The following is a 27,427-nucleotide window of genomic DNA, read 5'->3' on the forward strand; positions in this document are numbered from 1 at the left end:
AAAAATACCACCCCATGATCTAAAGAAAAACCTCTAAAGTGCAAGCACAGAGAAAACTGTTTTAAAGAGGCGCCAACAAAGAGAATGCAAACTTCCAAACCGGAAGAGCAGTTGGGGACGCTTATTTTCACCCATAATCGAAATTAGGGGTCCAAAACACAGAACAGCTGGGGACATCCATAGTTCCCCACCCATAATCGAAATGGGGACGCCCAAATCGCAGAGAGCAGCTAGGGACGTTTAGGGATTTTGTCAATAATCGAAATTAGGACGCCCATCGCGTTCTTAAATGGGTGTCCCTGGGATAGTATTTAAGCGCCCTTCTCAGTATTTTCGATTCTTTGCATCGCATTGGTACAATGGCACCAAAACAGTCACCCACCCGCAAAGGTAATTTCACTGTGACCTCTACACTCCTTCCACAGTTCCATGTCTACCCCACCTGCCTGTTTGGCTCTCTTGCACATCAGTCTCTAAAGTGCACTTACTCCTCCTCTCCATCTGTGATTACCTGCTAATGCCATTCTTCATCATCTGTTTCCTGGGTCTTCACATGTGGGGCTATGTATATGAATGCTGCAAAACAAAACTGGGTTATTTTAAGCAACACACTTCCGCCCCTTTTGCTGTGCAGGTGATGACACCAGTCAGGCACAGAAGCTGGTCTTAGTGGGCACCAGCCCCAGCAGCATACTGAAGGGCAGATAGAGCAGCAAACTAGTGACACAGACAAAGGTAACAATAAAGACTTCTCATAAATTTAAAAAAAAAAGATAACAGGGCACTGAACAACTTTCTCTCCCAATAATGATCTCGCCACTCTCCAACTCCACAAAATCGCTAATAGGTCTAAAGATTTCCCGCTTAGCCTGGTCGCTTTTATTTCAGGTCTAACTAAGGATGCCCATGTTCCCGCCCATGCAAACCCATTTCGCAAGCCGTTATACGGTGGAGGCACCCATCTCGTAACTCCACCCATAACATGCTCCTAACATGGCCCCTGTGGGGACAACCATAGATGGGCGTCCTCCCGCTGAGGACGTCCTTACGGCCCTGTTTTGACTATTGGATTTGGGCGACCTTCTTTCACGGGGATGCCCATGTGCCTTTTGTGTCGCTCTTTGGACGCCCTTCTCTTTCAAAAATGAGCCTGATAGTACTCTTTGTTCATGAGTGTGTCAGGAACAGATGCAATGCAAGTGCCAATATTATGATATTTGGTTGTATTTTATTCTGTGTTCTTACTGCATTACTGTGTGAAGTAACAGCGGTATATCAAATCTGAATAAACATAAACATGTGTTTATTGAACATTATCATATGCTATCACAGTTCACAACCTTATCTTACTAATTAACTTCATGGGGGGAGGGGGTGATATTCAGATCGTGGGAGGCAGCCCGACTAATTTTCACAGTCGGTGTTGAGACAGAATATTGAATCCCAGGCCATTTTTTTTTGGCTGGTCTAAATTTAACCAGCTAAGCCAATATTTAGCACTGGTCAGTTAAGTTTAAACCAGCCAAAGATAGGCTTCCTATTTCGGCAACCCGATTTGGCCACCAAACTTAGGGCCCTGTTTAACTAAGGTGCGACAGCGTTTTTAGCGTGTGCACAAAATAAGCACATGCTGTGTAGGCACCCATTGGAATATTGTAGGGGCCTACACAGTTAGCACGTGCTAAAAATGCTAACGCGCCTATAGTACAGCTTAGTAAACAGGGCCCTTAGCCAGTTATGCACTGAATAATAGTGGATAGGCGGTTATATTGCGCAATGTAACTGGTTATCTGCTAAACTCTGACTGTGAATATTCAGCGGCGATAACTGGCTATCTATCACTGAATATTCACGGATAGCCGGTGAAGCGTTATTTAGCGGTCAGGAGCCATCCCTGGCCCTCTCCAAAAGAAATTACACGATGTGATATTCGCAAGCGACCCATCTCCGGAGTAGCCCCCACACTCTGGAATGCATTGCCTGAAAGGCTGCGTTTAACACAAGACTACCTCTACATCAGGAAGCAGGTGAAAGTTTGGATCTTCAACCAGGCCTTTAAGGGAAGAAGTAACTAACTTGTTAGCCTCACTCACAAACACAAGGATTGACTCAGGCTGCACATACTGCAGCGGGACATGTTTATCCACTCCTACCCTAGCTGATATGATATTTAACCATCTCTCTGACCTCACGTGCAACTTTCTTCAAATCAGTCACCTTCCTACTTTCTTACTCATCTATGTTACAACTTTGCCTTACCCTTCACTACCAATTATAATGGTCTATTACGTTTTGTGTTGTCATTGCAAATAGTATACCATAATTACTAATTAGGGGATAACTCTTTTAATTCCAGAGTTACTTTTAATATCTAATACACAAAGACTTCAGTATTTTTTTCATATCATAAAAACATTTTATTGCATTGCAATGCCCACTAACCTCACCAGCACTGCTACCTAATGTTAAAACCTCACACATTCATTCCTCCACTCACCTTGCACCACCTATATTTAAATACAAAACAACTGGTTTTACATTTTAAACTGCATACTTATGCTGTTTCTTATTTTACATATGTTTTACCATACTTATACATTATATTATGCACAAATGATCAAAACTCAGTCCTGCCAGCTAGATAGTCCTTTTCCTACAGACGCCACGCCTTCCGCTTGGACGCTGTAAAAGTGTTTCCACGTAAACGCTGGATGACTGCTCTTCATGGAAAAACACTGTATGTCTGTTGACCCTCCGTTGGCTGATTAAATACGCCACCTCCAATGATCTGTATGCATCACAATACAAGTGCTGTGTGCTCGGTGACTATCTCAACAGTCCACCATATCTGTTTCATATTGTGCTGGTTCCCCAATGCAGGACCGCATTTCACAAATCTTCCTCAGGAGGAACCACCATCAAATTTCTTCTACACATCAAATGGCTGCATGCCGGATTGAAACTCCCTCAGGGCTGAGCCACAGTCGCAGCACAGGAGGAGTGGAGGAATGAATGTGTGAGGTTTTAACATTAGGTAGCAGTGCTGGTGAGGTTAGTGGGCATTGCAATACAATAAAATGTTTTTGTGATATGAAAAAATACTGGAGTCATTGAGGCATATTTTCAAAGCACTTAGCCTTCCAAAGTTCTATAGGTTTCTATGGAACTTTGGAAGGCTAAGTGCTTTGAAAATATGCCTCTTTGTGTATTAAATAGTATACCATGCCATACTTTGTATTGTTACTTGAATATTTTTACTGCTGTAATTGCCTACTGCTCATTTTGATCTATTCTTACTGTACACTGCCTTGAGTGAATTCCTTCAAAAAGGTGGTAAATAAATCCTAATAAATAAATACATGTAATAAATAGCACTGAACATCAAGGTGATGGTGCAATGAAGGTAGATATGAATCACCAGTTTGAAATGGTGAATAAATGTACTTTACACTGGGAACCTTTCATGTTATTCTCTGTATATAGTTTGGAGAGAGACTTATTATTGTATTAAGCATAGCTGGTTTTAATTATTATTCATTGTTGTTTAATCTTCAGATTTTTAGGCAATCTATTAAAGCAATTTTCATGTGAACATGCTCATATCTGTGTTATTTTGGACTAAATTCAGTAAATGGTACCCAAATTTGGGTACTGAAAAAAATCACGCTGAGCACTATTCTATAAATGGAGCTGAACTCTGGTGCAAATCCCTGCACCTAAGTTAGGCGCAAATCCTTCAAATTCTATAATAGCGCACATATCTTTAGTGAATGCCCCCAACATGTCCAGGCCCCTCTCATGGCCACATCCCCTTTTCTGTTGCACGCTAAACAATTTATGCTCGCATCTTTATAGAATAGCGTTTAGCAAGATGCGCATTTAGATCTAAATTGCTGCCAATTAGCATCCATCTCTAGTTGTTTATTAGCACACAATTGATGCTAGCAGACTCGTTACTCGATTAAATTGTGTACGCAAATTGGATGTGTGCCAAATTTGGGCACACAATTTTAAGCGCTAGTTATAGAATTCACCTGATAATGCCTCATAACAAAACCAAAATTACCCCACACGTAAAAAGCATGCACGATGGCAAGACTGTGCATACTTTTATGTGTAGGTATGTTCTGGGCCATGTCTCATGACATCATTTTATAAAGACACATACTATAGGTGCCTATGATACATCTTTAAAAAATAGGCTGCAAATTAGCAATTTTATACCCTATTAATCCAGGTAACCGCTTTTAAAATTACATTCCATGGTCCCAAACTTCGGAGCCCTTTTACAAAGGCAAGTAAGGGCCTTCTTATGTGCAGCACACATTAAATCGGCATTACCACCCAGCCTGGCAGTAATTCCAAGTTTGGCGCGTTCCAAAAACGCATGGTAGAAAATAATTTTCTACCGTGGGGGTGTTCCCGGAGGTAATTGGCAGTTGGCTCGCACTGTGCGGGTAACTCATTAACCCTTATCACTAAGTCAATCGGTGGCATTAAGGGCTCAGGCCGTAAATAGGCACACACTTCTTTGGCTGGGAAATGGACATGCGGTAAAAAAAACAAACCCTTTTTTTCCAGACTCAGTGGAGAAACGGTCCAGTGTGTGTCCAATGCACGAGCTCACACTACTGCAGGCCACTTTTCGGCACACCTTTGTAAAAGGGCTCCTTCATTTTTATAAAATTTACTGTTTGAAATATAATATTTATCCATGTATACTATATTTAAAAAATTCTAAAAGGTAAGGATAAGGTGACAGCATTTGATATACCTACCGCCTTTCTGTGGTACAACCAACGCAGTTAAACACAAAAAGTGAGAGAGCGACCAAGGCTACCAGAAACTGCGGATTTCCTCTCACAATTACCCCTGAACTCGACCATTTGAGTTCTCCGCTTGCCAGCGGATCTCCTCTCACAACCAACGCAGTTTACATATTATATACAGGTAACTTTCTCTGTCCCTGGTGGGCTCACAACATAAAATTTCATATTCATAGTGGCAATCCTGAAAATCCGACTAGGCCATGGTTCCCACCCCTGATTAAAACTGAAAATAAAATAAAGCTGAGGAAAAGAACTGCTTGCTCAATGAATGTTAGACTACCATGTATATTGATGCAATATGTCTTGAAAGCCACTGCACTTGCTCACACACAAAAGGCACAGTTATTTAGCTGCCAACTGAACTGAGCTATAATAAATTGATTTTATTTTTCTTAGCTTAACTTTGAAATTATCTTTCGAAGAAACTCCCTTTCATTGGTCATGCCTTCTTCTCTGGTGGCTTAGACCACCACAGCTGTAATAAACTAGTCAGTATAGCTTTTTACTAAATTCAGTCTTAAGTCACACAGAAATTAATGACCTCTTGGAGTAAACTGATGTATAATAGTTATACATGTCAGAAATCCTAGTATAGAGCCCTTTGGGAAAAATCATAATTACAGTCAATAGTTTAAATACAAAATGGGGTAATTAAAATCAGTGTGGGGGAGTGAGAGATGATGTCATTTTCTAGTTTAGTGAAGCACTTAAAGATTCACTATCTTATTCTTCTGGCCTAATTAAGTCTTTGTATTAAAAATGGATATGAAACAAAAGTGTATTCAAGCTTTGCAGGCTTCTTAAGGTCTTGTGCTCATGAATACAAAGCCCTCCTGAGTTCTGTAGTTTGAAGCTTGTATGTTTGTTTCACCCTGAGGAGCTTCTGAAGCCTTTGCCATACTGACAGGATTGTTTCACTCAGGGACCTTCCCACTACAACGCAATCAGCAGTTTACCACATGAATTAGCATGTTCTGAATGTTAGTGCATGGTCATGCTAACTTGTTGGCATGACAGCGTGTGCTAAGTCATGTGCTAACTGTATATATTGAAATGGAGAGAAAAGTGGGTGGGTTATAGTTGAGAAACAGGTGTGGAAAGTACCTTAAATTAGCACATGATAACTTACTGTGTGTTGCCATCACTGCGGGTAGAGCAGATATGCTTACTGCTTCCTAAGTAAACTTCAGTATTGTCAATGCAGGTGGATTGTAACTTTATAACAAGACATCTGGTTTATGAGGGTATGTATGCACCTACTTAGGCACTATGTTATAAAGACATATAGAACTGAAATTTAGATAAGTCATTCAACACAGAATATGGACTTCCAAGTCGGTACGTCATATATGGACATCCATTTCTCCCATATTTTAGAACAGGATCTGCTGAAATGCCTGGTATAAAATACATAAGAAATGGACATCTAAATGCTGAACATTGATTTTACAAATGAAAATGTCCAAATTATGAACAGGAAAAACAAGGCAAAAGAGAAAAGTGAATGATGGACTATGGGCTCCAGAGACTGAAGAGACAATCCTGAGTTGTGCTTTTAACTGAAGATTGTCTCTTCAGTCTCTGGAACCCGTGGTCCACTCACTCACTTTTCTCCTTTGTCTGTATATTCCCATGGGGCCTTAGAGTTCTCCGTGCATGTGGTTTTCTCAGGAAAACCTACGGACATGGACATCTTTGTGGCAGCAAAGTAACATTCATAATTTAAAATGGCCACATAGAGGGGCATAATCGAAAGGGGCACTCAAGTTTTTGCTGAGGACGTCCTCGCAAAACGTCCCAGTGGAGGGGCAGCAAAACCCGTATTATCGAAACAAGATGGACGTCCATCTTTCGTTTCGATAATACGGTCGGGGACGTCCAAATCTTAAAATTTAGGTCATCCTTAGAGATGGTCGTCCCTAGAATTGGTCGTTTCTGATTTTCGGTGATATTGGAAACTAAGGACGTCCATCTTAGAAACGACCAAATGCAAGCCCTTTGGTCATGGGAGGAGCCAGCATTCATAGTGCACTGGTCCCCATGACATGCCAGGACACCAACTGGGCACTCTAGGGGGCACTGCAGTGGACTTCATAAATTCCTCCCAGGAACATAGCTCCCTTACCTTGTGTGCTGAGCCCCCCCAACCTCCCCCCAAAAAACCCACTCCCTACAACTGTACACCACTAACATAGCCCTTACGGGTGAAGGGGGGGCACATAGATGTGGGTACAGTGGGTTTCTGGTGGGTTTTGGAGGGCTCACATTTACCACCACAACTGTAACACATAGTGGAGAGATGGGCCTGGGTCCATCTGCCTGAAGTGCACTGCACCCACTAAAACTGCTCCAGGGACCTGCATACTGCTGTCATGGACCTAAGTATGACATTTGAGGCTGGCATAGAGGGTGGCACAAAATATATTTAAAGATTTTTTTGAGGGTGGGAGGGGGTTAGTGACCACTGGGGGAGTATGGGGAAATGATCCCCTATTCTCTCTGGTGGTCATCTGGTCAGTTTGGGCACCTTTTTGTGGCTTGGTCTTAAGAAAAACAGGACCAGGTAAAGTCGTCCAAGTGCTCGTCAGGGACGCCCTTTTTTTTCCATTATGGGTCGAGGATGATCATGTGTTAGACATGCCCAAGTCCCGCCTTCGCTATGCCTCTGAAATGCCCCCATGAACTTTGGTCGTCCCTGCGACGGAAAGCAGTTGGGACGTCCAAAATCGGCTTTTGATTATGCCGATTTGGGCGACCCTATGAGAAGAACGCCCATCTTCCGATTTGTGTCGAAAGATGGACGTTCTTCTCTTTCGAAAATAAGCCTGATAGGCATCCAAGTGGAGGAGTAACCTAATGGTTAGAGTAGCATGCCAAGCACCAGCGGACCCTTGTTTAAATCCCAGTGTGACTCTATGTGATTTTTGTTTTCACTTGTGAGCCCTCCAGGGACAGAAGAATACCTACTGTACCAGAATTACATTGCTTCAATAGCCCTCAGGCTTGCAGATTTCTTACATGTTCAGATACAGAAGGTATTTTTCTGTCCCTGGAGGACTCACAAATTAAAATAAAATATATATAAGGTATACACTTAATTATCCAACTTAATCAGGACTGATAGGTTGTCAGATAATATGTAGACTCACTGTATTTCAGTTTTCACAACAGCCATTTTGAAAACAGAACCTACATGGGAAGGATTGAATGTGGATCACTCCTGCCCTGAACTCACTACTGAATCACCACAGCCTCTAAAGTTAGACCCCAGGGGGGCTTATCTTGATCGGGTGGCTGGAGAGGCATTGCAGAAGGGGGGTCCGAATGCAGGAAGCCGGCTGCAGTTTTGGGGAGGGGGAAATATGTATTTTGAGGGAGGGGAGGAGAGAATAGGTGGAGCCCAGAATGTTGGATAACCAAAGTAGTTTAACCAGGACTGTACTCTATCACAAAGAGCTAAACCTGAATCTTTGGTTCTCAGCCCACTGCACTAGCCATTAGGCTACTCCTTCGTTCTGCATGGAGGTCTAGTAAGTTTTAGTACATTGAACATCCATAGTACCTGACACTGTTATGGAGCCTGACATCCCTTGCTAGTTTCACTTGCTGGTTAGAGAAGGAGACAGCAGCCCCTGGGGGTAAAGAAGGTGATTTGCCTTAATCCCTCCAGTGGACAGCTGCTCAAACAGAGCACCTTTCTGTAACCCGGACATGCCAATTACCAGGTTAACGGTCACAGGTGGACACAATGGGGCATCCGGATGGATCCATCAGTGATTTATGCACTTTGGGAACAAAATTAATGTAAGGCACTTTGGGACACATCATAATTGATGGGTCATGTGGTCTTCCAAAAATTAGTATTAGCGGATTTGGAGAAACTAGAATGTATACAATACAATAGTGTCAGGAATTTGTCCTCTAGTCAGAGACAATGTATTCAAGAGATGGCTAATAATGATAGGGTGGTCATACAGAGGGCTAATAAGGGTGGGTCCATCGTGATCATGGACAAGGAAAAGTACACAGGGGAAGGGCTGAAACAGTTACAACAAATCCAATATTACAGCCAAATTGCATACGATCCTACTAGTGAGTTGCAACAGATTATCAATGAATGTGTAAGTACAGCTGTCACAGATGGCATTTTTTCGATTGAAGAGCAACAATTCTTGTGTCATCCGTGTCCCAAAGTGCTTTACATTTATTTTGTTACCAAAGTGCATAAATCACTGATGGACCCACCCGGATGCCCCATTGTGTCCACCCGTGACTCGATTCTAGAACCATTGTCTAAATATATGGACAGACTATTATGTCCCTTTGTGAGTAAGGCGGATTCATACGTTCAAGACTCCATACACTTACAGTTGCAAGATCGAGCAGAACCTCAGGGGATGGATAATTTCTATATAGTGGGATTAGATATGGTAGCCCTGTATACAAATATCCCTCAGGATAGTGTGATACAGTTAGCTTGTGACTACTTTGGTGAGGCCCGTATCCCAGAATCAAAGATTACAATACTGTGACGTTTAATGTCTCTGGTCATTTGTTACAACTATTTTGAATTTCAAAACATATTTTATAAACAGATGCAAGGGGTAGCAATGGGGGGCGATGATTGTGCCCTCATTAGCATGCCTCTACATGACACAGTTTGAGAAAAAGCATGTATAAACCTCTTCCCACTATGGCAAAGTCATGATGTGGAAGAGGTATTTTGACGATGTCATTCTGTTTTGGAAAGGTCCAAAAAGTGAGTTGATGCAATATATTGACCACCTTAACGCTGCAGATCCACACATCAAATTTACAGCTAGGATTGACGAACATGAGATTGAGTTTCTAGATATTAAAATTATAAGATCTGACACTAGTAGGTTCAATACCACCATTTTCAGGAAGCATACTGACAGGAACATCCTGTTGCATTATACTAGTTTTCATTATGCTGCATTAAGAAGGGGTGTTCCTGTCAGTCAATTTCTTAGATTGCGGAGGTTATGCTCCTCTATTGGGGAGTTCAAAGATCAGTAAAGGGATATGATGGATCAGTTTGTGGAAAGGGGGTACCCGGTAGGGTTACTTAGAAAGGCATATAAAAGAGCTCTTTATGCTCATCGACCTTGGTTATTTTTACCGAAACAGATACCCACCCATAAGGCTCTGGCATGCATGCTTCTGTATTTCCATCAGGCCCCCACAATAGGTCATATAATACACAAATATTGGCATGTCCTAGCAGTGCATATGGAATTCAGCGAGCACCCCAAAGTGGCCTTCAAACAGAAGAGAATTTAGGTGAACTGTTCAAGAGGCTGATCCCAGACACTTCAGTAGGTCGGCATTCCCCTTGTGGGAAATGCGTTTATTGTAAATATTCGGTCACCACCAGCTGGGTCACAATTCCGGGGACTACCAGAAAGTATTATTTTCAGCAAAAGACTACATGGAGGGGCATAATCGAACGCAAACGCCTATCTCCATGGGCGTTTATCTCTAAGAACGGGTCAGTGAAGGGGTGGGCTGAACCAAACTTTCGAAAAAATGGACGTTTTTGAGCTGGGCGTTTGTTTTTTTTAGCGATAATGGAAACTAAAAACGCCCAGCTCAAAAACGTCCTAATCCGAGCCATTTGGTCGTGGGAGGGGCCACGATTCGTAGTACACTCGCCCCCCTGACATGCCAGGACACCAACTGGGCACCCTAGAGGTCAGTGCGGTGGACTTCAGACAACACTCCCACATGCATAGCTCCCTTACCACGGGTGCTGAGCACCCAACCCCCTTCCCCCAAAACCCACTACCCACAAATGTACAACACTACCATAGCTCTTAGGGATGAAGGGGGCACCTACATGTGGGTACAGTGGGTTTTGGAGGCCTCCCATTTACCAGCACAAGTGTTACAGGTGGGGATGGGGGGGGGGGGGTGGGCCTGGGGCCACCTGGCTGAAGTGCACTGCGGTACCCACTAAAAGTGTTCCAGGGACCTGCATACACGCAGGCCTCTAGGACTTGTTGCTGCTGTATCACATTGGCACACCAGTTGACACCTGAAGACTAATCTCTCCGAAAACATCCTTTATTGGAATAACCGCCTTTACTCACAGTTAACTGCAGATCAGAGGTTGTGCCCCACTGGCAACGAGTCTCCCTGGTACTGAGATTAGCAGTAGGTCAGAGCTGGCAGAATGCTGTACAATGCTCTTGTTCAGCCACATTCAAGGTAAGAACTAAGTTCTCTACGTGGCTAACATAGGAAAGAAAACTAAAACTGGCTTATAAAAATGGCCACTACCACATGGACTATAACAGATAACACAACAGGGCACTTTCTGACCCAGTGGGCAGGGGGAAAAGCACCATGGGAGAAGAGCCTACCAACTACCAACATAGTAAGACTGTAACACAAGCTAATGAAATCACGGAGCCCAATACCCTACACACACCACAATGCAATGCTGATGTGACCCTGTACTGCACCCGAGAGCCACATCTGACCCAGGGAAAGGCTGTGACAGGATCGAACACATTCTGCTGTCAAGGAGGTGGGTTTCGGCCTTTGAGGCTGGCATACAGGCTGGAAAAAAAGTTTTTAAAGTGGGGTTTTTTTTGGTGGGAGGGGGTTAGTGCCCACTGGGGGAGTCCGGGGAGGTCATCCCCGATTCCTTCCAGTGGTCATCTGGACAGTTGGGGCACTTTTTTGGGACTTGTTCGTGAGAAAAAAGGGTCCAAAAAAAGTGACCCAAAATCGCGGTCAAAATGCCTTTTTTTTCCCGATTATCAGCTAAAGACGCCCATCTCTCCTCAGCTGATAACCAAGCCCAGTCCCGCCTCCACCACGCCTCCGACACGCCCCATCAACTTTATTCATTTCCGCGATGGAGTGCAGTTGGAAACGCCCAAAATCGGCTGTCGATTATACCGATTTGGGCGCCTTTGCGAGAAAAACGCCCATCTCCCGATTTGGGTCGAAATATAGGCATTTTTCTTTTTCGATTATAAGCTGGATAGTGTACTGCATTATGTGTCCCTGCTCTTTGTACAACATCGGGCATACGAAGCGACAGTTAAAGCAAAGACTAGCCGAACACACTAGTAATCTTAGATATCATAAAAAAGAAGCGCCTTTGGTAGCCTATTGGATAGCACAAAACCATTCAATTGAAGATCTTAAGTGTGTAGCTTTGGTTAAGGTCTCTGCCCCTAAAAGGGGAGGTGATGTAAGTGGACAACTTTTAGCGATTGAGCAGAGGTACATTTTCTCGTGAAGTACGGTGGCCCTGAGGGGACTCAATTTGGAGGTGGAATGGCTATAATGGCTGTTCCTTTAAATAAGGGTTGGGTAAACTGAGAGTATTTAACCCCGGTAGAAGAAGCCAAGGGTATGAAGCCTTTGGAGCGGAAGTCTGGAACTCCGCCTGGACAGAAGTCCTTCTGGTAAGCAGCCATTATTATTATTATTAATATTAACATTGAAAAAAGTTGGTGTAAGCATAAGATTGAAAAAATTAAGATGGTAATGTTTTGAGTACATGTTGTTCAATTGTTACAGATTATGGAAAGTGGTTCCTCCTGATGAAGTACCACGAAATGTGGTCTCACATAGAGGAACTAATGATTTGTTAGTGACTTGATTTAATTCGGAGGTTTTCATGAAAGCCTTTGAGCTGCCCTGGAGCATCACTATACATGGAGTTTAACACAATATTCACGTGGGAAATTTACGGCTGAAGACAGATTGGAATGTGCAGTTATCAGCAATCCCTATAAGGGAGTTCAAAATACGGGAATTGGTTAAGAGACCCAAAAACACACAATATTATAGTAACAAAGGAAATGCTGCATGGCAAGCCTGTGGAGATAAGTGATAATTTACTATACAATTTCATAATGAACAGTTACAGAGTAGCATTCCAATTGCTTTGTACATTTTATATTTTTGTATAACCAGGAGTAGTTTGTTAGTGTAGTGCCCTGATGGCGAACCTATGACACGCGTAGCCATTTTCGATGACACGCGGCCGCATGTGGCCGCATACAGAGAAGCAGCGGCGTTCCTTGCTGACACCTGGGCGGATCGCCGATGCGCCCTCCCCAAGGTGCAGCGCGACCTCCCCCCCCCCCCCCCCCCCCCCCGGTGCATGTTTACCCGTGTTCGCTCCTATTGGCTCCCTCCGAGTCCTCCGCTCGTTCCCTCCCTGCTGCTCCCTCTGCCCCGGCTCCTGCACGGCCGTTTGACCTCACTTCCGGCCGGCGGAGCAGAGAGCAGCGGAATGCCGTGGGGGACGCATCTCTGAGGGCTCTGTGATCGCCATTACCAGCAACCACATAACCACAGCAACCATCATCCAAACTACTATTCTGGGGTGTCGTGGATTTCTAATTGACCATCATTACTGAGATAGGTGAGGGGGAGGCTGGGAGAGGCGAGGGCATGTGCTATGGGTGCCGTTTCCCACCATTAGAAATAGCCTGATTGCCTGCTGGGCTAACAGGCTATCTATAATTCTATCTTCTGTCACTGCCCCCCTGATGGAGAACCCAAAAAATAAAAAAACAAGGTTAAGTAAAGTAAGTGGTAGTAGCAGTAGCCGACCCTTTCAAGAGACATGGACCGAGATGTATGGCATTATAGAAAAAAATGGCAGATCATTTTGCGTTCTATGTACTGAAACGGTAGTAAGTAGAACGTGGAATATAAATAGACATTTTGAAACTAATCATTCCCAGCTCTTGAAAAAAAGTGAGGATGAAAGGAAGGAATACATTTCCAGGCAGCTACACTTTTATAAGAGCCAATCTAATTCCATCCTTACATTTGTAAAAGGTTCTACAAATTTAACATCTGCAAGTTTGAGCATTGCTCACTCCATAGCTCAGCATGGAAAAGCACTCAGTGAGGGAGGATTTATTAAAGAAACTCTCCTAAGAGGTGCACCAGTTCTATTTCACGATATGCAGAATAAAGATGCAATTATTAAGAGAATATCTGAGTTACCAGGAAATTTGGAGTGCCTGGATCCGATTACCAGACACTTTTAGCACCCTGAAAAATATAGCAATGGCTTTACTCACAATTTTTCCCTCTACGTACTTTTGTGAAACCTTATTCTCAGCGTTAAATAATATCAAAACCAACAAAAGAAACAGATTGAAAGATGAAGTTAGCTTGCTTGGGCTTGAAGTGTACAAAATACCAACCTTCAATTGAAGATTTAGCCAATGAAATTCAGCAACAAAAAAGTCACTAATAGGCAGATTAGTTAAAGAATTCCCCCTCCCCCTCACTTATCTTAGTTCACGGCACCCCACACAAGTTAAATAATATCAAGACCAACAAAAGAAACCGACTGACAGATGAACAAAGAAGTCACTAAGCAGGTAAGTTAAATAATTAGGTTTTGGTTTATTAAATACAGTTATATATTACAATTATACATTTTTGTTATTTAAACTATAAATATCGCGAAATTATGGTTTTGTTTCTCGAAGTGACACACCACCCGAGTTATGCTCGGTTTTTTTGGCGAATTTTGACACATCAAGCTCAAAAGGTTGCCCATCACTGGTGTAGTGTGTGGTTTTGAACAATTTGCTGAGTTTTTCTGTGTATCTCCTTTCAGATGAATGCGCCTGCATAAGTTTGTTTAAACTGGGTTATTCCTGATGAAGCCCAGAAGTGGGTGAAACGATAAGGGCCCTGTTGAACACAATTAAGCAATTGGAATGAGGGGTGACTAAGCCAGCTGAGAAAAGTTAAGTTATTTTGTGCTATAGCTGTGCTTTTGGAAATATTTGATTCTCAGTGATAATGTTTGCACTATGAGAAAGTTTTGATTGTAAGTATGTGAGATTAATTTCCTTACCCAATGAAAGAGATCAGACCACGGACACCAAAATCTTATATAGATAACGGGTCTTGTTGGTCAGACCTTGGTCAATACCTTGGTTTCTGAGGGTAATCTTCATGCTTTCAAGTATTGTATGCCTTTTTATGACCTTTTGGGATTGAATTTGGCTGTTGTTCAGTTGTTTTGTATTAGTTTACCTATCTTTCATCAACAGCTCATACTGTTACTTATTTGTTAGATTTTTGTGTGATTCTCATAAGAACCTCCTAGCTACATTATGTCAGAGATTAAAAGTAAAAAATGAAATGTATTCATGTATAAAAACAGTGGTTTTATGTATATTTTAGTTAAGAGTAGGGATCTGATTGGCTGGGCAAGGTCACTTAGAGATCTGCTTTTTTATTGGAAGATTCTGGGAATTACAAGGATAAGAAGGATGGATTGAAAACTGGCTGGTTAGATGTTAGCTGTGTTTTTTTTGTAGAAAAAAAGATGCCGGTACTCATTGTGGGTGGAGTCACCACATATGGCTCCACCCCATGATAGCCACACCCACATTAGCCACACCCCTTATTCCAGTCATGGCGCATATAAACAGACATCATTGAAAATATTATACTAGTATAGGAGAAAAAAATAACGTGATTTTTTTTTCATTATACATAATTTCTGTAAGCTGTTACAGCTCCAGTATACCCAGTGCAAAATAAGACAGCAGCTGTAAATTCTCAAATTGGACATATTACAAACACTAAAGTGAAAATAAAATTATTTTTTCTACCTTTGTTGTCTGATGACTGTTTTTCTATCCATATTGGTCCCAGTCTCTGATTCTGCTGCTCTCTATCTGTTCTCTTAACTCCGTTTCCAGGGCTTCCTTTCCATTTATTTCTTTACTTTCCTCCTTTCTTCTTCACTTCTTGCCCTACATCCATAAGTAAAAGCTGGGTCCTCATCCATGGAATTGACTGGAGGAGGTATAATGTGGATCCAGCTTTTGCCTATTTTCTCCATCCATTTGCAGTTTTTCTCCTCTCTTCCCTTTCCCTCATCTCCATCCATGTGCATCATCTTCTTTTTTCTTTCCTCCCCTCCATCCATGTCCAGCACTTCTCCTCTCTCCTTCCCTCCATCCATGTCCAGCATTTCTCCTCTCTCTTCCCTCCCCTGTACACATATAAAGCAATAATTCTCTCTCCCCTCTCCTCCATCCAAGTCCAGCATTTCTCCTCTCTCCACGCCAAACTCCCAATCAATCCATGTCCAGCAATTCTCCTCTATATCCTGCTCTCCTCTCCATCCATGTCCAGCGATTCTCCTCTCTCCCCTGCCCTCCCCTCCCATCCATGTCCAGCATGTCTCCTCACTCCCCTGCCCTCTCCTGCCACCCATGTCCAGCGATTCTCCTCTCTCCCCTGCCTTCCCCTCCCATCCATGTCCAGCAATTCTCTCTTCCCTGCCCTCCTCTTCCATCCATGTCCAGCATGTCTCCTCTCTCCCCTTTCATCCATGTCCAGCAATTCTCCTCTCTCCCCTGCCCTCCCCTCCCTTCCATGTCCAGCAATTCTCCTCTCTCCCCTGCCCTCCCCTACCATCCATGTCCAGCAATTCTCCTTTGCCCCTATTCTTCCCTCCCATCCATGTCCAGCAATTCTCCTCTCTCCCTTGCCCTCCCCTACCATCCATATCCAGCAATTCTCCTCTCTCCCCTGCCCTCCCCTACCATCCATGTCCAGCAATTCTCCTTTGCCCCTATTCTTCCCTCCCATGTCCAGAATTGCTGGACATGGACATGGATGGGAGGGAAGAATGAACGGAAGGGAGCGGGCAGGTGAGCCGGACCTCAGAAAAAAGGTACCAGTACGCCGTACTGGCACAAAAAAGCACTGGATGTTATACTGTAAGCTGAAAATATTTTAAAATTGTCATATTTGGTTATGTTTTGAGAGAAACTGTAAGATTAAGGGAGGAGTGATACTAGTTTTGTGTAAGACATATTTTTCTAAACTGAAGTTAATGTAGAAACTTGCAAATGTTCTGAGAGAAAGGAAAACTTGATCTGGTTTAACACTGGATGCCTCAAAGAAAAGTGATTTTCAGAGAGTTCCACTGAGTAAAGATGTGTAAATCTTTAAACTTTTCTTGAAGCCTGATTCTTATGTTTGAATTTGACTTAAGTGTTTCTGCACTATAAAGTCATTGAAGGGCTTTTTTTTATTAAAATATTGCTAAGTGTTTTTTTGTGAGAAGCAGCTGTTTGTGAATCCTAGTAATTAATCCTGAAAAGGATTGAACAGGATTCTATGCAAATTTGCAAACTCCTCTGTTTTTGTTTGTTTGTTTGCTTCCTTGATGTTGTTGTTGTTTTTTGCCCCTAGACTGTGTCTAAGCTTTTGGAATTTGACTTCTCAGGCTGTTTGAAAATACTCTAGAAGGGAAAGAGACTTTAATTTGAACTTTTGAGTTAAATACAGCTTTCTGAGTGCTCTGATCTCTGAGGAAAGGGGTTGATTTATAGCACTTGTAGGTAAGAAAAATAGAACAAAGTTTATTAAAGAGTTCTGTAAAATTTAAGTAGAGGAGTGTGGTAGCTGTGTTAGTCCACTCTTAAGGTTATCAATAGAAATCAAACAAAATAAAACATGGAAAAGAAAATAAGATGATACCTTTTTTATTGGACATAAAATTTAAGGAATTGTCTTTTGCCTTATCCAGATTGGTTAGCCTGGAAAAAGAAAACCAGTAAACTAAATTTTCCTGTCAGAGCAAAAAGGGCACCTCTTCAAGGAGGTCGGCTCAGAGTTTTGATTACTATGTGTGAGTGAGCCTTTAAGAGAAATACTTTCTTTCTGGAAGAAGCTAGCACAAAAGTAAAGTACACAAAAGGAATTCTGGGGAGGGAATTAAAATTATTGGTTTATTTCAAGTATTCAGGTTGTCTCACAGTGTAGGTATCCTGAGACTTTTTATAGGAACACAAAGGCAGTGCACATGTGTACAGACACTTTCTGTTGCTTATTTCTTTAAAGTTGTTACAGGTTCTCTGCTGGATCCTTCAGCATCTGGAAGATAAGGGCCCCAGCGTTAACCAAGAAAGAAGAAGAAACATTTAAAGAGAGCTGGGAGCAGATAAGTGCTGCCTTCATCTACACTGCACATACATCACACTTGAGGACTGTTCTAGAAAAAACATTCTAGGTATTTTTCTGATCCACATAAAAAGGGGAAAATTAAGTAAAGTTGAAGTTTTGTTTGAATTTATACTTACCTGAGAGGTATTGCCATTCACTAGTGGATCCAGCCACCTGGAGTAAAAGCAAGCCAAATGAGAGATGGTTCTTAAGTGTTAACGATATTGTAAGGAAAACAGAGCTGAGAGAGAAGTGTTGGTTTAAAATATATTCATACTTACCTTATGTGAGGTGAAAGGGTTCCTGAGTAAAAATTCTTGAAGCCTACTGTAACTATAAGAAAGGAGGAACTTACATATATACTGTAAAAATTTAGCTCAATTTATTTAAAAGGAAATTGATGCTTAAAATAAGTTCATAAGATATTCTACTCTGCATCTTGGAACTCTATTTTGTTTTGAACAGTTTCAAAGAGTTTAAATACAATGTTATGAAGATTTAAGTTTAAATTAACTATTTGAATACATTTTTAGTTATATCCATAAATATCTGTTGACTTTTATTACTATACAGTCTTATTCACAGATCTGTATTTAACACAGTATAATACCTTTTTTCAGTCTGCACTAAATTCACTTGCAGCAACAAACTAATTGCAAATATTCCTCCTCCTTTCTTTGCGAGAGAAGGATGTGGTTATTATTTTTTTTTTTTAATGAGATGGATCCTCCAATGCCAGGGCATCTTACCTGAGGTAGATCTTGGACCCATGGCAGTTCATTATTTAAGATCTAGTAAATTGTAGGGTAAGGTCAGTTCATTATTTAAGATATTACTACTACTACTTAACATTTCTAGAACGCTACTAGGGTTACGCAGCGCTGTACAAATTAACAAAGAAGGACGGTCCCTGCTCAAAGGAGCTTACAATCTAAAGGACGAAATGTCAAGTTGGGGCAGTCTACATTTCCTGAGAAGAGGTGTGAGTAAGGTCAGCTCTTGGGTATAGTGACCCCTTATACTATACTATTCCCCTGCCCTCTGGCCTGCTGAACACAGGGTAAACTCTAGTCTCTGCTATGGACAAGCACACCTACTGGTTACTATCTGACTGGTTGCTATTATGAGACAGATATGTGCATAGTTGGACGGGGGCGTAGCCATAGGTGGGGTGTGAGTACTTCTAAAATCTATGCACGCTGTTATAGAATACACCCACTCTGCACCTAATTTAGTCATCACGATTTACGCCAAGTAAAACATGGCAAAAATGGTCATGACTAAGGGGACCTTTTACTAAGGCATCCAAAAAATGAAAAAGGACTCTTTTTGGCCAAAAATGGACATGCAGCAAAATAAAAATCATCATGTGTCTGTTTTGGGCCTGAGACCTAACTGCCGCTCATTGACTAAGAGGTAAGGTCTCATGCATTAGCTGGGTGGTAACCGTCAGCACGTATACACTGCCGATTACTGGCCAGTTAGTGCCACGCATAGAAAACAGAAATTATTTCCTGCCGCACGTTTTGGATGCACGTCAAAATTAGAATTACTGCGGGGGGTGGATGGTAGTTCTAATCTGACGTACATTATACGCGCATAGACGCCTATGTGTCTTAGTAAATGAGCCCCTAAATTTGGTTACATGGAGAGGGGCTCGGCACATTCTATATACCGTATGGAAATTTAAGTCTATTCTATAAAATTTAGGTATACTTTAGAGAACATCCCTAGGCATATTTTTTCCCACATGGAATTTTCAGGCACCATATATAGAATTTAGCCCTAAGTGCTATTAGGGTGCAAACACTTTTTAGAATAGTCTTTAGTGCTTATTCCCAAGCCCAGCTCTGGGCTCCAGATTTATACCTGCTGAAAACTAGTACAAATTCTGGCACCAAATTGGGTGCAAAGACCCATTACTAAGTGCATGCAACCTTTTGGAATGCCCATACCCTGCTCATGGCCTCGCCCCTTTTGGGTTCTGTACTATGGGATTTAGAAGCCCAGCATTAATAAAATAACATGGAGTCAGATGTGCACACAAATCCTATTTAATGCCAATCAATATCAATAAGTAGTTGTTAGTATCCAATTATCAACGGTTAACAGCTCATTAGCCAATTAAGTTGTATGCGCATCTCAGCAATGCAACAAAATCGGGATGCCATATATAGAATCTAGGGGTAAGTGATTTGCCCAAGGTTGTAAGGAACATCCAGTAGAGCTGGGATTTGAATCCTGTCTTCCCAACTTGCTGCTCCAACTACTTTGCCACTCATCCATTCCACTACAATTATTTGCAAAAACAACATATGCATTTTTCACCTGAAATGTTTGCTTCAAATTAGAAGTGAATTGAATAGACTAGATGAGGAACCTCTTAAATTATATTCTACTAGCCGTTGAGCCCGTGAAAACGGGCTACTTTTGGAATGGGGGGGTTCCGAGCCCCCCCCCCCCAGAGGTCGGCGCCGCCCCTCCACCCGGTCCGAGCACCACTGTAAACTTACATCACCAGGCAGCAGCAGGCACATCAGCAAAGCTGCCGTCAGGGCGGGCTTCCTTCTCTGTCTGTGTCCCGCCCTCGTGTGACGTAACGTCGGCGAGGGCGGGACAAAGGCAGAGAAGGAAGCCCGACGGCAGCTTTGCTGATGTGCCTGCTGCTGCGTGGTGATGTAAGTTCACAGTGCTCGAGCCAGATGGAGGGGCGGCGGCGATTCCGGGTGAGGGGGGAGGGAGAGCGGTTCCGACGTCTGCAGCATGCCAGTAGAGACTTCCCTCTCTGTCCCACCCCCGTCATCACGTATTGATGTGGGGGCGGGGCAGAGAGGGAAGTCTCTACTGCGCATTTGCGAGTGAGTATGGTCACTCGCCATTTATATGTTTGATTGCTCTGTTATTAAAAAAATAAAAAAATAAAAAACATTTTTCCAAAACAAAAAAAACATTCCCCCCCCCCCCCCCCCCCACAAAATGACCAGCCATGAACATCTTTATACTGATTAAACTATTTATATTTACATCAGGCAGACTTTCTACTTTAAAAAATATCAAGAAAGTTTAATGGAAAAAAGAATTCTGAAGCACAATTTGTAAGAAACTTAATAAGTATTAAGAAAATTGTTACATAAAGATAACAGCAATATTGATGTCAAAAGAAGTCTGTGGATTTATTTTTTATAGCTAATGCTGCTATTTGAAACTTTCTATTATGTATGAAATGCAGATGATGCTACTTTGAATAATGATTTGCTGTAAACAGAGTAGGAGAAAATTAAATCCTTTCGAGAGAAGTTCCTGTCAGATTTAATGCCATTATTGTAATTTTAGCAATAATGCTTTCAAGTAAATATATTCTTTGATTTTAAAATAATATCAATAATAAAATGACTGCATTCTTTAATAGCAGGCCTGACCCATCTGAAGTGAATTATACTCTTAGATGCTCATTTTCAAAGCACATAGACTTACAAAGTTGCTTGGATGTATATTTTCAAAACACTTAGACTTACATACCTACATAAGGGCTCATTTTCAAAGCACCTAGGGGTATTTTACTAAGGTGCACTTGCGTTTTTAGTTCATGCTAGAAATCAGCTGGTACTAAACACTGAGACCCCAATTTGGGTGTCTCAGTGTTTAGTATCAGCTAAAAATGCTAACGCACCTTAGTAAAAGACCCCATTAGACTTACAAAGTTCCATAGATTTGAAAATACGCCTCACAGTAACCTAAGGAACTTTTAAGTCTATGTGCTTTGAAAATGAGCCTCATCATGATTAAATATGAAATAATTTTTCCCAGACTCAATTAACACTCTTGTTAGGAGGCTATGAAAAATGAAAGACTTTGACCATTCTGGAAAGATGTGAATAGTATTGTAATAGTCGATATTTTCTATATCTAAAATGTGGTCTTTACATTGAGGGCAATTATCAAAGGTATTTTGGCAAATAAAGGAAAGTTTGGATATGAAAATGGGCTTTTGAATTGTAGGTAAAATTGTGGTTCTAAAGCCACTGCATGCAGAATCTGACCTGAAAATGGGAGTGTCCGTTTGATTGGTGAGGATTTGCATTTGTACATAAAACTTTGCATTTCCAAAATTGTGTGCACAATCTTACCTGTTGAAGTGGAAGTGGAAGTTTTGGTACATATATTTACCTAGTGGATTTACTAAGGAAAATGTTTCCCTTTGGTAATTGGTGATAAAAGTACCCTCGGGCTTAGAGTTGTGCTCACTGAAAGTTTATCCCTCTAAAAGTATACGAGTGCAGGAAGAAAATATGATGAACAACATTAGTTGTGTCTGTATGCTAATAGACTTCAGTGAACAGTTACCATGTGAATTAGCTAAGAGTTACTGCACAATCATGACACCCCCCAAATTCTGTTCAGGTTGCCCAAATTTGGGCACGGATCCCAGATCCGCACATAAGCTAATCAATTATGCAATAATGATGAATTATTGGAATTAAAAAGCCCTTAATTGGCAGTAATTAGGAGTTAATGGATTCTAAATAGCATGACAAGTTGTGTGCACAAATACAGTCATATTCTGTTTTGCATGCACAACTTAGTTAACAAGCCAATCAGTCAGCAGCGTAGCAAGGGTGGGGCGGTGGGTGCATGCCGCTGAAGGGGTGCAGAGAGCAGCCGCACGCCTGTCGGCTCCACTGTTTCCCTGCTCCCTCTGCCCCGGAACAGGTTACTTCCTGTTCCGGGGCAGAGGGAGCAGGGAGCCAGCGAAGCCGAGAGCCGCGTGACTGCTCCAGCAGCCAATAATGCACCCGGGGGGGTGTTGATGCACTGGGGGTGTCATTGCGCCAGGGGGTGTCGTGCTGCACCCGCAGGGGTGCGCATCAGCTATCCACCCCGGGTGGCAGTTGATCTAGGATCGTCACTGCAATCAGTATCAATAATTGCCAGTTAACAAGCAATTAACACTAGTTTACGTGCACAACTGTCTAAGTGTACTCTGTAACATGATGTGCATAAAGTCTAAGTCATTGAGGGGTCTTTTAAGGTGCGGTAAGTTCTACACGCATGCTGCATGCAACAAAATGAAACTGCCAACAGACTAGCATGCCCCCCTGGTGGTAATTTCAGATTTGGCACGTACCTATAATGCTGGGGCAAATTATTTATTTCCTACCGTGTGTAGCATTTCTGGAATTAATCAGCAGTTAGCGTGCACCAATCGGTCACTGCGTGTGTAGCATGTGAGCCCTTCCTGCTAGATCAATGGGTGGCATAAAGACTCAATTTTACCGCAAGCCCTTCTCCCGGCCCATTGAAAAAAAGCCCTTTTTCCCCAGATATAGTAAAAACTGGCCCGGCGCATGCCCAAAACACTCACCCACACAAACGCAGGCCACTTTTGCCACACCTTAGTAAAAGGACCCCATGGTTGAAAAGGGTGCGTGACCCCGGGCATGGAATGGGCAGGGCATGGGTGTTTCTTAAATCTATGCACATTGCCATGATTGGGCACGAGCATTTACATGAGCCTTTGGCAGGCATAAATGGATGTACCCAAAGTTAGACAAAAAAATGCATGCTAACCTAGTAATCTATAAAGGAACCTCCGCACAGAGTGTCCTTTACAGAATACTAACTTAGCGTGGATTATTCCACCACCTAACTTTGGGCTCCATTTACTGAATCTAGCCCTTACTGTGCACTAATTCAACGGATTAGGAAATAGGTGGAGAACGGACATATTAAGGATATCATCACCACTGCAGATAGCACAGAAGAGGGGGTTGTAAATACATCTATGATATATTAGATGTCCTTACCACAGCATCAAAACCTTCCCTCCCCCCACTGTCCATAATATAAAACCCTGCCCCTACCCCGCCCCCTATACTCTCCTGGATCTTAATGGGTTTTTTGGTGGCTAGTAAGGGAGTAAGGGGACAGGACTGATCCCTGGACACTCCAGCCCCCTTTACGCCCAGGTTCAATATGATGGTTCTGTCTCCTAGCAATAGTCTCACTACGCTTGCGCGAGGGGTCAAGTTATCAAATAAGGAGTGTGTATCCTTGTTTAGCAGTTTGACCCTAGGGGTTGTACTTTGAGATGACCTCTAAGGATTAGAGCCTCCTGTTTAAATCTGAACATGGGGGAGGGGTCATTAGCATCTCGGGATTGTTTCTGCTATTAGCTACCAAGAACCTCAGTCAGAGCTGAGGAGGATGGTCCAGTGAGGTAGGGAGTGTTCAGAGAGTGGGGGAATGTATTAAGAATTTTGAGGGGTTCAGGAAGGGGGGGGGGGGTCTGTTTAGTTGCACCAGCCCCTTATTACATTGCTGATTAGAACAGTGACAGCCATGTTCTTGGCCATGAACATTTATGCACATGTAGGCTAGCATGCTGCCTATGCACTAATCTGCAAATACCCACTTTACTTACATAGCACACATTTGGAAGAAGGCATACAGGGGGGCGGATCATGGGTGAGACATAGGCAGGGCTCCCACTTACACATGTAATTTGCAAAATACTATGAGGTATATGCATCCCTGCCTCACTTAGGGCTTCTTTTACAAAGCCATGCTAGCAATTCCCGTGTGACAAAGTTGCACTACCGGTTCTCAGTGCGGCAAATGAGAGGAAGCTCATTCAATTCCTATAGGCTTCCTTTCATTTGCCACACGAAGAATCGGTAGTGCGACTTTGTAAAAGAGGCCCTTAAGCACTTGCATGTACACCAGATCTACGGCTGGCCTAAGAGCAAACACCTAAATGTTAGGTGTGTCAATACAAAACCCCTCTAGTATTCCATAATGAAACCTTTCTTTTATAGAACAGCCTCCTACCATGTATCGTTAGCATGCAAAAATGGAGGTTCCCAGTAATAGAATTGCCCTCTTACCCCCAGATTCTATATAGGTCGCCCAAATCCAAGTGCAAACTAATTAATTAATGACTGATAATCAATTATTGGTGTTAATTGGCGGGTATGATTTACACACAGATCTGCACTGTCCCTATTCTATAACTTGCATGCCTAAATTTTATGGTGCACAATTCAAAAGGGAGCATGACAATTGGAGAGGAATAGGTGGTTCATGGCATTCCCAGAATTTAGGTGCACACCATCACTTATATCAGGGTTCAGCAGGTGTAAGTGCTCACGCCCAAGGTTAGGCATGAGATTAATGCAAAGCTAGTATTCTGAAAAGGGTGATTTGTGCAGAGGGCCCTTTGCAGAATGTTAGCCTAGCGCAGATCTTCTCCCCCCGTAGAGCCTGATTCTATATATGGCATCCAAAATGTAGATGTGTTAGAACAACATACATAGTAACATAGTAAATGACGGCAGAAAAAGACCTGCATGGTCCATCCAGTTTGCCCAACAAGACAAACTCATATGTGCTACGTTTTGTGTATACCCTACTTTGATTTGTACCTGTCCTGTTCAGGGCACAGATCGTATAAGTCTGTCCAGCACTATCCTCGCCTCCCACCACTGGCTGGCTCTGCCACCCAATCTCGGCTAAGCTCCTTAGGATCCATTCCTTCTGAATAGGATTCCTTTATGTTTATCCCACGCGTGTTTGAATTCTGTTACCGTTTTCATTTCCACCACCTTCCACAGGAGGGCATTCCAAGCATCCACTACTCTCTCCGTGAAAAAATACATGGCAAAATTCTATAAACCGTGTCTACAGTAAGACACAGTTTAATAGAATAGCGCATAGGATGGGGGGGGGGGGGGGGGGACACCCATACATTTAGGTGTGGCCATTTATGCTGCTGAAACCTGGTGTAAATGCCCATGTCTGTATTTAAACGTGTTCTCCTGAATTCTATAACAGCATGCGTAAATGTGATTGACACCTCTGATACACCTACATTCCTCCCATGGCCACACCCCCTTTTTTGCTATGCACATTGGAATTTACATGTGCCTTTTTTCAGAACACACTTAAAAAGAAGCATGCATAAATACTAATTATTGCCAATTGACAATAATTGGTTATCGGTCAATTATCATCATTAATTGACTCATTACTCAATTGAGTAACATGCGTAATCACCATGCCTTATATAGAATCCATGGGTTCATGTGCAGTAAATGTCTACAGTGTGCAGTAGCTGCATGGGCAGATGTTGAGATCACCCCCAACCCTTGATGCACAGGCTCTGCAATTACCATGTGTTAACGTCTGCAAGTAACGCAAAACTTGACCACATTTTAGTAAGCATCATATCTATGTTAGTTGAATGTTCTAATGCATGTTTATTAGGTGTATCATTAGTATTATGCTAACATTGTATTATATCTCTGATATTTAAATTCTACAGCTGTTAAATGTGTATATTTTTGATACTGGTTCACGATAGTTCTATTATTAGGTTTCAATTTACTGTTTTCAAGTTTACCTCATTTATTGTATTTATGTTTATTCTTAGTTATTTTACTATTGTTATGCTGTTAACAAAATTGAAAGTTTTATGTTAAACTGTACCTGCTGTACACCGCCTTGGGTGAATCTCTTCATAAAGGTGGTTAATAAATCTCCCAAAATAAATAAAATGATTAATTTGCCTCACAGATTTCGGGGCAGCTGGTGTTTGGAATTCCAGAAAAAAAATCTAGCATTGGTTATAACTGCAGTGCAGTTGTTTTTTGTTTGTTTGTTTCTGAATAAGATAGCAATCACGCTTCATTATCAATTAAAGTTGTCCAAGCCCTTCAGGACCTTATATTGATCCTTCAGACCTTTATAATCCATTTTTTCAGCAATGTCACTTCAACACTGATGAAACATTTCCAAAGAAGTCCCAGAAAAACATTTCAGTGGTTATTTTAGGTGCCTGATTCATGATTTGAACTTGCATAACCCAGCACTTAGATGTGTAAGTCACACACATACATAAATTTCACTTGACGAAAGCTGTGATATATACATCCAAATCATGCATATGTACAAAAGGCAAAGGGACGTGGTCTGGAAATGTTATGAAAGGGACTAAGATGGGGTTAAAATACACTGGTATTCTCCGTTTCAGAAAGGGAATTCACATTTGGGTCCTCCAAAAACCAGCATCGGGATTTGCAGATGCTCCGGGGGATGTTTAGGTTAACTAAAAGTGCATGTTTTGAGCAACACTCTAATTGGCAGTTTAGTGGAGGGTATCCTCTTAATCGCCAGTTGTTGTTTTTTATACCCCTCCTCTCTTCTCAAAAGTGATGCTGGAAAATTATACTGACAATAAATAAACCAAGGCAATGCTGGAAATCAATCGGTGTTCTGCTTTAACCACTGTAAATATCCAGGATATGGATGGAAGGCTCAATGAACCTACCCAGTTCAAAAGAAATTAAATAATAATTTTTAATAAATTTATATAAGTCTGAAAACAAATTTTTTTTAAACTTTTTGTGTAGAAAGGAGATTCTCAGAGACTGAACTTCTCCTGGTAGACAGCCCACTATGTGTAGGCTTATCCTAATGGGTGGATGGGTTTCTCTATCATAGAGTCTCTCCCAACGATTAACAAGTGCACTCGTGAGCACCTATGAGCACTCTTATGCTCTACGAACAAGCTTAGTTTAAATGAGTAGGCATTATTGTGCATGTTCGTATGT

The sequence above is a fragment of the Microcaecilia unicolor genome, chromosome 2, assembly GCF_901765095.1.
Source record: "Microcaecilia unicolor chromosome 2, aMicUni1.1, whole genome shotgun sequence".
NCBI lineage: Eukaryota > Metazoa > Chordata > Amphibia > Gymnophiona > Siphonopidae > Microcaecilia > Microcaecilia unicolor.